We start from the raw sequence: 6,000 nt of genomic DNA, 5'->3' as shown, positions 1-6,000 counted from the left end.
TCCCACCCTTAATCTACTGGCTGTGTCCCACCATTAATCTACTGGCTGTGTCCCACCATTAATCTACTGGCTGTGTCCCAACCTTAATCTACTGGCTGTGTCCCACCATTAATCTACTGGCTGTGTCCCACCATTAATCTACTGGCTGTGTCCCACCATTAATCTACTGGCTGTGTCCCACCATTAATCTACTGGCTGTGTCCCACCCTTAATCTACTGGCTGTGTCCCACCATTAATCTACTGGCTGTGTCCCACCATTAATCTACTGGCTGTGTCCCACCATTAATCTACTGGCTGTGTCCCACCCTTAATCTACTGGCTGTGTCCCACCCTTAATCTACTGGCTGTGTCCCACCCTTAATCTACTGTCTGTGTCCCACCATTAATCTACTGGCTGTGTCCCACCATTAATCTACTGGCTGTGTCCCACCATTAATCTACTGGCTGTGTCCCACCCTTAATCTACTGGCTGTGTCCCACCCTTAATCTACTGGCTGTGTCCCACCCTTAATCTACTGGCTGTGTCCCACCATTAATCTACTGGCTGTGTCCCACCCTTAATCTACTGGCTGTGTCCCACCCTTAATCTACTGGCTGTGTCCCACCCTTAATCTACTGGCTGTGTCCCACCCTTAATCTACTGGCTGTGTCCCACCATTAATCTACTGGCTGTGTCCCACCATTAATCTACTGGCTGTGTCCCACCATTAATCTACTGGCTGTGTCCCACCATTAATCTACTGGCTGTGTCCCACCATTAATCTACTGGCTGTGTCCCACCATTAATCTACTGGCTGTGTCCCACCCTTAATCTACTGGCTGTGTCCCACCATTAATCTACTGGCTGTGTCCCACCCTTAATCTACTGGCTGTGTCCCACCCTTAATCTACTGGCTGTGTCCCACCCTTAATCTACTGGCTGTGTCCCACCCTTAATCTACTGGCTGTGTCCCACCCTTAATCTACTGGCTGTGTCCCACCCTTAATCTACTGGCTGTGTCCCACCATTAATCTACTGGCTGTGTCCCACCCTTAATCTACTGGCTGTGTCCCACCCTTAATCTACTGGCTGTGTCCCACCATTAATCTACTGGCTGTGTCCCACCATTAATCTACTGGCTGTGTCCCACCCTTAATCTACTGGCTGTGTCCCACCCTTAATCTACTGGCTGTGTCCCACCCTTAATCTACTGGCTGTGTCCCACCATTAATCTACTGGCTGTGTCCCACCATTAATCTACTGGCTGTGTCCCACCCTTAATCTACTGGCTGTGTCCCACCATTAATCTACTGGCTGTGTCCCACCATTAATCTACTGGCTGTGTCCCACCATTAATCTACTGGCTGTGTCCCACCCTTAATCTACTGGCTGTGTCCCACCCTTAATCTACTGGCTGTGTCCCACCCTTAATCTACTGGCTGTGTCCCACCATTAATCTACTGGCTGTGTCCCACCATTAATCTACTGGCTGTGTCCCACCATTAATCTACTGGCTGTGTCCCACCCTTAATCTACTGGCTGTGTCCCACCCTTAATCTACTGGCTGTGTCCCACCCTTAATCTACTGGCTGTGTCCCACCATTAATCTACTGGCTGTGTCCCACCCTTAATCTACTGGCTGTGTCCCACCCTTAATCTACTGGCTGTGTCCCACCCTTAATCTACTGGCTGTGTCCCACCCTTAATCTACTGGCTGTGTCCCACCCTTAATCTACTGGCTGTGTCCCACCATTAATCTACTGGCTGTGTCCCACCATTAATCTACTGGCTGTGTCCCACCCTTAATCTACTGGCTGTGTCCCACCATTAATCTACTGGCTGTGTCCCACCATTAATCTACTGGCTGTGTCCCACCATTAATCTACTGGCTGTGTCCCACCCTTAATCTACTGGCTGTGTCCCACCATTAATCTACTGGCTGTGTCCCACCCTTAATCTACTGGCTGTGTCCCACCCTTAATCTACTGGCTGTGTCCCACCCTTAATCTACTGGCTGTGTCCCACCCTTAATCTACTGGCTGTGTCCCACCCTTAATCTACTGGCTGTGTCCCACCATTAATCTACTGGCTGTGTCCCACCCTTAATCTACTGGCTGTGTCCCACCCTTAATCTACTGGCTGTGTCCCACCCTTAATCTACTGGCTGTGTCCCACCCTTAATCTACTGGCTGTGTCCCACCCTTATTCAACTGGCTGTGTCCCACCCTTATTCAACTGGCTGTGTCCCACCCTTAATCTACTGGCTGTGTCCCACCCTTAATCTACTGGCTGTGTCCCACCCTTAATCTACTGGCTGTGTCCCACCCTTAATCTACTGGCTGTGTCCCACCCTTAATCTACTGGCTGTGTCCCACCCTTAATCTACTGGCTGTGTCCCACCCTTAATCTTGTAAATATAGCCTCCTCTCTTCTGTCCCTTCCTGCCGATCTCACCTCCCCAACTTTCCTCTGTACTTTAAAAAAATGCCTACCCTTAATATCTCTATTTCACTGCTCCTGCCATTTCTCCACCATCACTGTCCATATCATGCTTTTTGCCTCTGCCTTACTCATTGAAACTACCACATCAACATCCCCACTATTTAGTGCTTGTTTAGCCAGTACATCAACTGCCTCGTTCCCCTCCACTCCCACATGAGCTGGGACCCATGTAAATATGATCTGTATACCCATTTGTTTACTCCTGCCGTGGGTTTGTAGCACCTCATAAAGCAGGACTTGTCTGCTGCGTGATATAAAGGACTGGAGACTCCTTAGCACTGCACATGAATCAGAGCAAAAGACTACTCTTTCTGGCTTAACTTCCTCCACCCACTGCAAGGCCAACAGTATGGCCATCATCTCCACCGTATATACAGCCATAGGATCTGTAATACGTTTCCTGACTGCCACCCCACATTCCTGCACTACAAATGCTGACCCAGTACGTCCTGTTCTTGGATCTTTTGAACCATCTGTGTAAATGGCAAAATCCTGATACACAGTATCAAGACTTTTCTTAAACAAATCAGATGGATCAACACCCCCCTATCTTTCTGTAGTCTTTCCAACACTTCTAGAACTTCTACTGGAGACGGGAGGAGCCATGGTGGATTCACAGGAATAGCTACCGTTGGACTAAACTCCCTTCCATACAGTCCCATCTCCTTCGTCTGGTTATTACCCACACAAAGCTTGTGTTCTCTCTTTGCTCATGTTCCCAGCATGCCTGTAAAACCCCTTTTGCAGGATGAGACACCCCATGTCCCTGTAGGTTGACCTGATAATTAATTGCCAGCTGCTGTCTCCTAATCTGCAATGGCATAGCCCCCATCTCCACCTGTAGTGCAGCCACTGGAGACGTCCAACATGTCCCACTAAATATTCTGAGTCCTTGTCCCTGTTTGACATCTAGCCTTTCCAATGATGTCCGGGCTGCCGAACCATACGCTACACTGCCATAGTCTATTACAGATTGGATCAATGCGACATATATGGTCTTCAATGAGGAACGCCCAGCCTCCCACTCCTTCCCTGTCAGACAGCGCATCACATTTAGTATCTTCTTACACTTCCCACCACTCTCTCAATGTGTTCTGCCCAGGCCATTCTAGTATCAAAGTACACCCCAAGGAACCTGAAGGCCCCCACCCTCTCCAAGTTTCTCCCATATAACCTCAAGCATACCTCATCTCCCACCTGCCTCCTGGTAAAGAACACTGTCTGAGTTTTCTCTGCAGAGAACCTGAATCCCCACATTAATGCCCACCACTCTACCTCATCAATTGCTTTCTGTACCTTTCTGACTATGTATGGAACATTTCCTCCTCTCTTCCATAAGGCCCCATCATCTGCAAATAACGACGTCCCAAAATCCAGCTGTACCTGAGAGTAAACATCATTGATCATGATTGAGAACAACAGAAGACTAATCACACTCCCCTGTGGTTTACCATTATCCACCATGTAGCTTCCTGAGAGAGACTTACCCACCCTTACCTGGATAGACCTTCCAAGCAGGAAATCCTTTATCCAGTTGTATGTTCTTCCTCCTACCCTCATAATATCAAGCTTGATTAACAACCCCTCCTTCCACATCATATGCCTTCTCCACATCAAAACATACAGCTACAACAGTCTCCTTGTTCACCTGAGCCTACCTGACCCCTGCTTCTAAGCTGATCACTGGGCACATTGTTCCCCTACCCTTCCTGAATCCACTCTGATCTGGCGATACTAACCCCCTGCTCTCCAGGCATTAAGTTAGCCTCTCCGTTATCATATGCTCCATAATCTTACATACATGTGATGTTAAGGCTATTGACCGATAGCTTGTTGGCCTCGTTGGGTCCTTCCCTGGCTTCCGAATTGGTACTACTACTGCCTCCTTCCAACTGTCTGGTAGTTTGCCCTCCTTCCACACTCTGTTGTACAACCCCAATACCTTATCCAGTGCCTCATCACCTCATCTTTCCCAGGTGAAGTTAACCCAGCCTTACCTATTGCCCGTTTCACCTCTGCCATGATAAATTGTGCATCATTTACATCCTCCCTCCTATCTAGCACTCCAGGATGCTCCCTTTTCATTCTCTCTCTCTCTCCTCTGACAAATTTGCCGATCTATGCACTTGGACAAGCGCTTTGGCCATTATCTCTGCCTTCTTCTCATCTGTTACTGCCACATCCTTCCGACTCGTCAACACTGGATAATCCCACTCCCTTCGGACCCCACTCATCCTCTTAATCATCCCCCACACTTCTCCCACTGGTGTCGCCCTTCCAATGGTGCCACAGAACCAACACCAACATGACCTCTTTGCCTGACGGACCAGAGCCTGGGCCTGCTTATACTGAATCAGATGGTGGAAGTTATGTGTCCATTTCAGCACTCTAAATGCCCTGTTTCTACTCCTCACCAATGCTCCACACTCCTCTGTCCACCACGGGACTGCTTTCCTCCTTCTCCCTTAACGCTTAGGTATCGTCTCAGTAGCTGCCCCCACCAACACTGTTCTCACCCAGTTATTCATAGTATCTACTTCCGCTCTCATATCCACCTGAGCCATCACCTACTCAGTTAACTGCTGAAACTGATCCCACTTTGCCCTTTCAAACGCCCACCTGCCGACTCCATCCACTGACACCTCCTCCTCCCTCCGGCCTACTGTGCATAATTTGGGGTAATGATCACTCCCTACTGTCGACTTCTCCCATAACTCCAACTCACAGATTCCGGCCATCGCACTAGATACCAGAGTGAGGTCCAATGCAGACTCTGACGTCTGACAGATTATAGTAGTGTACTACCACTATCATCTCTCCTCTCAACCACACCTCCACCACCACATATTCCTGTATCTTTGCCTAGCATTGTGTAGAGAAGTCCTTGCTTTATGAAGGTGACCCCCCCCTACACCTCTGTCCCTACGGACCACTACATATCCCTGTATTAGAAACTCCACATTTGGTTTGAGCCATGTTTGTTGCACACAAATCACATCAGGCTTAGTTGGCATATCCACAATGAATTGCTTGAACTCCTGCCTATTAGCCAACAGGTTCGAGCATTCCATTGTAGTACTACCACCATAACTGAGATCCAGTAATACATGGCTCCACCCTCAGCTGATTGAGGTCATATTGAACCTCTTCTCTGTTGTAGACTTTACTTCAGCAGTGCTGTTGATAACTTCTGCTATGAACGTCACCAGCTTTCTCTTATCTATGTATACCATATCGCCACCCACCTGCCCCGTAATCCCCGATCTAGATGCTCCTACCCATCTCTCTCTTGAACATGTATCTCTCTGGACCTGGACCACCCTCACTGCTTCCGCATATGACACCCTTCTCTATTCTCACTTGTTGCACCTCCACTTCCTGCTTCATTTCCTTACACCCACTATATGCCACACTATGAGCACCCCCACAGCTGCAGCACTTTGGTTTTACACCCTCCCCATATTTCCCATACTCATGCTCCCCTCCACACCTGGCACATCTCACATGCTCCTCCTCA

The sequence above is a fragment of the Oncorhynchus gorbuscha genome, linkage group LG18 (genome assembly GCF_021184085.1).
Source record: "Oncorhynchus gorbuscha isolate QuinsamMale2020 ecotype Even-year linkage group LG18, OgorEven_v1.0, whole genome shotgun sequence".
Taxonomy (NCBI): domain Eukaryota; kingdom Metazoa; phylum Chordata; class Actinopteri; order Salmoniformes; family Salmonidae; genus Oncorhynchus; species Oncorhynchus gorbuscha.
Note: the sequence above shows the minus strand (reverse complement) of the source record.